General features: G+C 34.2%; 1 long non-coding RNA gene across 3 annotated transcripts in view; it reads left to right on the top strand.

Moving 5' to 3' along the window:
- LOC138693412 (uncharacterized) overlaps nucleotides 1-9,627 on the top strand; it is an 85,610-nt gene extending 75,983 nt beyond the window's left edge. For all 3 annotated transcript variants that reach the window (XR_011330302.1, XR_011330301.1, XR_011330300.1), the window contains one exon: nucleotides 8,554-9,627. This is a non-coding gene — a long non-coding RNA (uncharacterized lncRNA). The remainder of the gene's footprint in view (nucleotides 1-8,553) is intronic.
- Nucleotides 9,628-10,236: the final 609 nt, after the last annotated feature.

Here is a 10,236-nt window from a genome sequence, read left to right as displayed (position 1 = left end):
TGTCTATCTGTCAATCTGTCCATTTGTCCAACTGTCCATCTACCCATCTATCTATCTATCTATCTATCTATCTATCTATCTATCTATCTATCTATCTATCTATCTATCTATCTATCTATCTATCTATCTATCTATCTATCTATCTATCTATCTATCTATCTGTCTATCTGTCTATTTGTCTATCTATCTATCTATCTATCTATCTATCTATCTATCTATCTATCTATCTATCTATCTATCTATCTATCTATCTATCTATCTATCTATCTATCTATCTATCTATCTATCTATCTATCTATCTATCTATCTATCTATCCACCGATCCATCCATCCATTCATCCATCTGTCTAATCTGTTTATCCATCTAATCTATCTATCCATCCATCCATCCAATCTTTCCATCCATTCATCAAATCCATCTAATCTATGTATTTATCCAATCTATCTAATTACTAGTGAACATGCGGGGATGCTACAGTTAAAAGGGCGGGCCTCTGATCCCCTTCGTTCTCCTTGTGTAGAAAAAAGTCTGTTTTGGAAGGTTAAAATGACCATTTTATGAAAATTTGCCGGCCTCTCTCGTCCAAACGCGCGGGGATAGAGAGTTGTCCTTTATAATGAAGATAAATTTCGACGAGCTGTATTCAACGCACTCATCGGCTTTGTTCTAGATATACATAGTGTGGAGTTATGGCGGAAAATCAGAAAGTCTTCGCGATTGCCATTTTGATGCTATCGTGTAAGAAGTAAGTCATGGGCGAATACAGGGCCGCATCCCGTTCCTCCGTATGGCCATTATTTCCGGAATTAGACACTCAAATATTTCAGGTACCCAAAAATTGGGGTTAGAAAAAAGTGCAACGGATTTGCTGGATTTTTGCGATGATTACTTTTGAAGATGCGGGGATGCTACAGTTGAAAAGGCGGGACTCTGTACCGCTTCGTTCCCCTTGTGTAGAAAAAAGTCTGTTTTGGAAGGTCAAAATGACCATTTTTTGAAAACTTGCCGCCCGCTCCCGTCCAAACGCGAGGGGATAGAGAGTTGTTCTTTATACTGAAGACAGATTTCGACGAGCTGTATTCAACGCACTCATCGTCTTTTCTCTAGCTATTCGTACTGCGTATTGATGGCGGCTAGAATGTCTGCGGAATAGTGCCGCATCCCGTTTCTCGGTATGTGCATTATTTCCGAAATTAGAGACTCAAATATTTTAGGTACCAAAAATTGGGGCTAGATAAAAGTGCGACGGATCTATCCATCTTATCTATCTATCCAGCCATCCATTCATCCATCCATCCATTTATCTAATCTATCTAAGATAGCCATGTGATCTATCTATCCATCTAATCTATCAATACATCCAATCTATTTATCCATCCATCAAATGCATCCATCTAATCTATCCATCTAATCTCTCCAGTCTATATAATCCATCCAATCTATCTAATCCATCCAATCTAATCTATCTATTTATCTAATTTATCCATCTATGTTTCTAATCTATCTATCTATCTATCTATCTATCTATCTATCTATCTATCTATCTATCTATCTATCTATCTATCTATCCAATCTATCTATCTACCTATCTATGTATCCATGTATGCATCAGTTCATCTAACCATCCATCCATCTAATCTATCCATCCATCTAATCTATGCATTTATCCATTCTATCTAATTACTCCAATCTATCTAATCCATCCTATCTTTCTAATCTATCCATATATCTAATTTATTCATCTAACTAATCTATTCATCTATCTGAGTAATCAATCTATATATCAGTCCATCAATCTATCTATCTATCTATGTATCTAGCCATGTATCCGTCAATCCATCTTTCTAATCTATCCAGCTAATCTATTTATCCATCTAATTTAACTATCCATCCAATCCATCCATCTCAACTATCTATCCATGTAATGTATGCATTTATCCTATCTATCTAATTGTAACAATCTATCTAATTCATCCAATCTATCTAATATATCCATATATCTAATTTATTCAGCTATCTAACTAATTTATTCATCTATCTAATCAATCTATCTCATTTATCCATCTATCTAAGTAATCTATCCATCTAATCTATCTATCTATCTATCTGTCTGTCTGTCTCTCTGTCTCTATATCTATCTATCTGGTCTAATCTGTCTAATCTATATATCTATCTATCTTTCTATTTATCTATCTCTCTATCTGTCTGTATATCTATCTGTCTCTCTCTCTATCTTCCTATCTGTCCATCTGTCAATCTCTCCATCTGTCCATTCTTCCATCTGTCCATCTACCCATCTATCTATCTATCTAGCTATCCATCTATCGTTCTATCTATCCATCTATCTACCTATCTACCTACTCATCCATCTATCTATCTATTTGTCTATTTATCTATCTATCCAGCCATCCATTCATCCATCCATCCACCTATCTAAGCTATCCCTATAATCTATCCATCTAATCTATCTATCCATCCATTCAATCTCTTCATCCTTCAAATCCGTCTAATTTATCTATCTATCCAGTTTATCTAATCTATCGAATCTATCTAATCCATCCAATTTATGTAATCCATGCAATCTATCTAATCCATCCTATCTATCTAATCCATCCAATCTATCTTAATCTATCCATATATATCTAATTTATCCGTCTATCTAACTAATCTATCCATTTATCTAATCTATCTATCTACCTATCTATCGATCTATCGATCTATCTACCTATCTAATCCATTTATCTATCTAATCTATCTGTCTATCTACCTATCTATCTCTCTACATATCTGGTCTAATCTATCTATCTATCTATCTATCTATCTATCTATCTATCTATCTATCTAATTTATCCATCAATCTAAGTAATCTATCCATCTATCTAATCAATTTATCTATCTGTCTATCTGTTTCTCTATCTATCTATCTGGACTAATCTGTCTGTCTATCTATCTATCTATCTATCTATCTATCTATCTATCTATCTATCTATCTATCTATCTATCTATCTATCTGTCAACCTACCTACCCATCCATCAATCCATTCATCCATCCATCCATTCATCTATATATATATGTCTATCTATCTATCTATCTATCTATCTATCTATCTATCTATCTATCTATCTATCTGTCTATCTACCTGTCTATCTACCTGTCTATCTATCCATCTGTCCATCTGCCTTCAACCCATTTATCTATCTATCTATCTATCTATCTATCTATCTATCTATCTATCTATCTATCTATCTATCTATCTATCTATCTATCTATCTATCTATCTATCTATCTATCTATCTATCTATCCATCTATCTATCTATCCATCTGTCTATCTACCTACCCTTCCATCAATCCATCCATCTATCTATCTATCTATCTATCTATCTATCTATCTATCTATCTATCTATCTATCTATCTATCTATCTATCTGTCTGTCTATCCAGCCATACATTCATCCATCCATCCATCTAATCAATCCATCCATCCATCCAATCCATTCATCCATTCATAAAATCCATCCATCTAATCTCTCCATCTATCTAATCTATCCAATCTATCTAATCGATCCAGTCTATCTAATCCATCCCATCTATCTAATCCAATCTAATCTATCCATATAACTAATTTATCCATCTATCTAACAATCTATCTATCTATGTATGTCTATGTATCCATGTATCCAACAGTCCATCTATCCATCAATCCTACCATCTATCCATCCATCCGTCTCATCTATCTATCTATCCATCTAATCCGTCCATCTAATCTATGCATGTTTCCAATCTGTCTAATCCATCCAATCTATCTGATCTATCCATATATCTAATTTATTCATATAACTAATCTATCTATGTATCTATCTATCTATCTATCTATCTATCTATCTGTCTATCAATCTATCTACTTTATCCATCTAAGTAATCTGTCCATCTATCTAATCAATCTAAATATATATATATATATATATATATATATATATATATATATATATGTCTGTCTATCTATCTATATATCTATCTGTCTATCTATTTATCTATCTGTCTAATCTGTCTGCATGTCTATCTATCTATTTATCTGTCTATCTATCTATCTATGTATCTATCTACCTATTTTCCTCTATCTGTCTATCTCTCTATCTGTCAATCTGTCCGTCTGTCCATTCTCCCATCTGTACAACTGTCTGTCTATCTATCTATCTATCTATCTATCTATCTATCTATCTATCTATCTATCTATCTATCTATCTATCTATCTATCTATCTATCTATCTATCTATCTATCCATCTATCCATCTGTCTATCTACCTACCCATCCATCAATCCATCTATCTATCTATCTATCTATCTATCTATCTATCTATCTATCTATCTATCTATCTATCTATCTATCTATCTATCTATCTATCTATCTATCTATCTATCTATCTATCTATCGATCCATCCATCCATTCATCCATCTACCTAATATATCTAATCTCTTTATCCATCTAATCTATCTATCCATCCATCTAATCTTTCCATCCATTCATCAATTCCATCTAATCTATGTATTTTTCCAATCTATCTAATTACTAGTGAACACGCGGGGATGCTACAGTTAAAAGGGCGGGCATCTGAGCCGCTTCGTTTTCCTTGTGTAGAAAAAAGTCTGTTTTGGAAGGTCAAAATGACCATTTTTTTTTAATTTACTCCACGCCCCCGTCCAAACGCGCGGGGATAGAGAGTTGTCCTGTATACTGAAGATAGAGTTCGACGAGCTGTATTCACGCACTCATCGGTTTTGATCTAACTATACATAATGCGGAGTTATGGCGTCTAGTTTTTGTGGAAAATCAGAAAGTGTTCGCGATTGCCATTTTGATGCTATCGTGTAAGAAGTAAGTCAAGGGGAAATACAGGGCCGCATCCCGTTCCTCGGTATGGTCATTATTTCCGTAATTAGACACTCAAATATTTCAGATACCCAAATATTGGGGCTAGAAGAAAGTGCGACGGATTTGCTGGATTTTTGCGGTGATTACTTTGGAAGATTCGGGGATGCTACAGTTAAAAGGGCGGAAATCTGAGCCGCTTCGTTCCCCATGTGTAGAGAAAAATCTGTTTTGGAAGGTCAAAATGAGAATTTTTTTTTAATTTGCGTCCAAACGGGCGGGGATAGAGAGTTGTCCTTTATACTGAAGATAGAGTTCGAATAGCTGTATTCTACGCACTCATCGTCTTTGTTCTAGCTATACGTACAGCGGAGTTATGGCGGTGGCGGCTAGAATGTCGGCGGAATAGTGGGCGGGACGAGCCGCTTCGTTCCCCTTGTGTAGAAAAAAGTCTGTTTCGGAAGGTCAAAATGACCATTTTTTTTTTAATTTGCCGGCATCTCCTGCCCAAACGCGCTGGGATAGAGAGATGTGCTTTATACTGGACATGGAGTTCCAGGGGCTGTATTCAACGCACTCATCGGCTTTGTTCTAGCTGTACGTAATGCGGAGTTATGGCGGCTAGAATGTCGGCGGAATAGCGCCACATCCCGTTTCTCGGTATGCGCATTATTTCCGGAATTAGAGACTCAAATATTTTAAGTACCTAAAAATTGGGGCTAGAAAAAAGTGTGACGGTTCTATCTTATCTATCTATCCAGCCATCCATTCCTCCATTTATATAATCTATCCAAGCTATCCATGTGATCTATCTATCTATCTAATCTCTCCAATCTATCTAATCCATCCAATCTAATCTATCCATATATCTAATTTATCCATCTATGTTACTAATCTATCTATCTATCCAATCTATCTAATTTATCCATCTATCTAACTAATCTATCCATCTATCTAACCAATCTATCTATCTAGCTATCTATCTATCTATCTATCTATCTATCTATCTATCTATCTATCTATCTATCTATCTATCTATCTATCTATCTTTCTATCTATCTATCTATCTATCTATCTATCTATCTATCTATCTATCTATCTATCTATCTATCTATCTATCTATCTATCTATCTATCTATCTATCTATCTATCTATCTATCTATCTATCTATCTATCTATCTATCTATCTATCTATCTATCTAATCTATCCATCCATCTAGTCTATGCATTTATCTATTCTAATTACTCCAATGTATCTAATCCATCCAATCTATCTTATCTATACATATATCTAATTTTTTCATCTATCTAACTAATCTCTCCATCTATCTAATCAATCTATTTACTATCTATGTCTAATTTATCCATCTATCGAAGTAATCTATTCATCTATCTAAACAATTTATCAATCTATCTATGTATCTATCTGTCTCTCTATCTATCTATCTATCTATCTATGTACCAATCAATCTATCTATCTATCTATCTATCTATCTATCTATCTAGCCATGTATTCATCCATCCATCTTTCTAATCTATCCAGCTAATCTATTTGTCCATCTAATTTATCTCTCCAGCCATCCAATCTATCCATCCATCCATCCAATCCATCCATCTCAACTATCTATCCATGTAATATATGCATTTATCCTATCTAATTGTAGCAATCTATCTAATTCATCCAATGTATCTAATATATCCATATATCTAATTTATTCAGCTATCTATGTAATTTATTTATCTTTCTAATCAATCTATCTCATTTATCTAAGTATTCTATCCATCTATCTAATCGATCTATCTATCTATCTGTCTGTCTATTTGTCTCTATATCTATCTATCTGATCTAATCTGTCTAATCTATATATCTATCTATCTTTCTATTTATCTATCTCTCTATCTGTCTGTCTATCTGTCTATCTGTCTATCTCTCTATCTGTCTGTCCTTCTGTCAATCTCACCATCTGTCCATTCTTCCATCTGTCCATCTACCCATCTACCATCTATCTATCTATCTATCTATCTATCTATCTATCTATCTATCTATCTATCTATCTATCTGTCTATCTATCCAGCCATCCATTCATCCATCCATCTAATCTATCCATCCATCTAATCTATCCATCTATCTAATCTATCCAGTTTATCTAATCCATCCCGTCTATCTAATCCAATCTAATCTATCCATATAACTAATTTATCCATCTATCTAACTAATCTATCTATCTATGTAATCTGTCTATCTATCTAATTTATCCATCTATCTAACTAATCTATCCATCTATCTAACCAATCTGTCTATCTATCTATGTATCTGTCTATGTATCCATGTATCCATCAGTCCATCTATCCATCGATCCAACCATCTATCCATCCATCCGTCTAATCTATCTAATCTATCCATATATCTAATTTATTCATCTAACTAATCTATCCATCTATCTAATCTATCTATCTATCTATCTATCTATCTATCTATCTATCTATCTATCTATCTATCTATCTATCTATCTATCTATCTATCTATCTTATCCATCTAAGTAATCTGTCTATCTATCTAATCAATCTATCTGTCTGTCTGTCTATCTATATGTCTATCTATCTGTCTATCTATCTATCTATCTATCTATCTATCTATCTATCTATCTATCTATCTATCTATCTATCTATCTATCTATCTATCTATCTATCTATCTATCTATCTATCTATCTATCTGTCTAATCTGTCTACCTGTCTATCTATCTATTTATCTTTCTATCTATCTATCTATCTATCTGTCTAATCCATCTATCTATCTATCTATCTATCTATCTACCTATTTTTCTCTATCTGTCTATCTATCTGTCAATCTGTCCATCTGTCCATTCTTCCGTCTTTCCAACTGTCCATCTACCCATGTATCTATCTATCTATCTATCTATCTATCTATCTATCTATCTATCTATCTATCTATCTATCTATCTATCTATCTATCTATCTATCTATCTATCTATCTATCTATCTATCTGTCTATCTATCTATCTATCTGTCTGTCTGTCTATCTATGTATCTATCGATCCACCGATCCATCCATCCATTCATCCATGTATCTATTCTATCTACTCTGTTTATGCATCTAATCTATCTATCCATCCATCCAATCTTTCCATCCATTCATCAAATCCATCTAATCTAGGTATTTATCCAATCTATCTAATTACTAGTGAACATGCGGGGATGCTACAGTGTAAAGGGCGGGCCTCTGGAGCCACTTCGTTCTCCTTGTGTAGAGAAAATTCTGTTTTGGAAGGTCAAAATGACCATTTTTTTAAACTTTGCCGGCCTCTGCCGTCCAAACGCACGGGAATAGAGTCTTGTCCTTTACACTAATGATAGAGTTCGAGGAGCCTAGTTCCCTTTGTTAATCTATATCCAATGTATGAACCTAATGATGTAGTATTTCCTGATTTAACTCATGAAGTCTTTCAGTTATTCTTGAGTACGTCCAATGAAGATGAGATTTTATAAGGGAGTATTTTACAGAGGTAAAATGTTTTGAAAGGGATGGAATTACCTTTCACGAGAGAACACAAAATCTAAAAGATATATAATTAGAAATAAAGAAATAAAAGTTTCACTATAATATGAAATGTACTTTTGATTGTATATTTAATTGTTCAAAGTGTATTATGCATTTTACAGGGACACCAGAGATGTCAAGGTGCACCCAGCAAACCCTGTCTTCCCGTCTGCAATCGAGGGGTTAGCCGTCAGCCGCTAGATGCTCTAGGTATTGCGTCCACCAGCAGCAAACAGGGAATCCTGACGCTGCTAGAGACGGACCTTCTTGCCATCCTGGACCTATCGCAGGATGTACCTGCGAAGAAACGTCCTTGTGGCCGTACGAGATCTCCTCGTCCACTTTTACAGGGACGAGTTTTGTTTCACACAACTAGTGTGCGGCGCCTGCGTGAAGAGCAGAGAGCAACAAATTGCCGAAGTACTCTTAAATATGTGTAATAATAGAGACAGGAAGCCAATACAATATGACACTAAATATTGTTGATTTTTTTTTTTTTTTTACATTACACTGTATTTCTTTTGTGTTTTTTTATGATGTTTCAGGCGGAAACTCCTTACCTGATGCCATGAACAAACCTAAAAATGATAAATCATAAACTAGGTCACAAATTAAGGCTTAATTAACAGAACCGTGTATTTGGTAAAAGCAAGATCTGATTCAAATCTCTTGATTAGTAACTTTACATAATAGGACAATGCAATGATATCCTGCCATACAGTGGCTTCCAAGCCCTGTGCGGGGAGGCTTACTAATCATTTCTGACAAGCAATACCTAAAAGACGCAATTGTATGAAACTATTGGCCTAATTAAGATTTACGTTATTGATCACATGATTGTAACTCGTTTACGACGCTAAAGATGTTCTTTCCACCATATATTCTCAATTGTATATCATTGATAGAAATATATTAATCACGGGCAAAACCGGCACATAAGCCCTTTGGCTTTTCCTTCTATCTACCCTTTCCCAAAGTAGGCGATGGAAGGCCGTTTTCAGTTGGATTCAGAGACCAGCGGGTCTCGACAGTCAGTCTGTGTGTGCGGATCGCTGAAGAGCAGAGACAAGCAAGTGTTGACATCATGGCTTCAGGAGGAAAGTTCCCGCCGAATGGCAGAGGCCCAAGGCCAACTAGCCTTTGTAAAAGAACGACATTTGTTAACTTACGCTTTTAATAAATGTTGTTTGTTATGAGTTCGATTTTGATTACCGAAGTGAAAACTTCAAAGTTACTAATACCTTCGCTACATTTCCAAGCAGGAAATCCCCACCTTAATCCTTAACAGTTCTATTAATTGCAGTAGAATTCGATTAGCATAATATTGAGTAAAATCGGGGTAGCCTATAATCAGAGATGATGAATACAGTGAATTCCGCTCGAATCTATCCGCCTACTTCAGGGAGGGAACAACAGCTAGCATGCCTCAAAATTTTCAAAAATTTAAAAATCTTTAGAATTTAAAAAAAATCCTGAAAGTTTTCAAAACTACAAAAAAATGTTAAAATTAAAAAAAAAAATTTCATTTCGGAAAACCGTTAAACTTTTCAAAAACTGAGAAATTAACAAATTTTCAATAATTTTTAATAATTTCAAAATCAAATAAAATAAGTTGAATTTAATTAAAAATAAATAAAGTGAAATAAATTACATTAAATTAATATAAAGTAAATAAAAATTAAATAAAAATATTTATTATGCATCAAAATATGTAACTTGAAACTAGTTGTATAAACTAATATACATTTAATTACACATACATTATTATAATTCATCCATGACATCGCCGCGACCCGAAGTGGACT

This window comes from Periplaneta americana, chromosome 17 (genome assembly GCF_040183065.1).
Source record: "Periplaneta americana isolate PAMFEO1 chromosome 17, P.americana_PAMFEO1_priV1, whole genome shotgun sequence".
NCBI classification, from domain to species: Eukaryota; Metazoa; Arthropoda; class Insecta; order Blattodea; family Blattidae; genus Periplaneta; species Periplaneta americana.
This window is presented reverse-complemented; position numbering and strand designations above follow the sequence as displayed.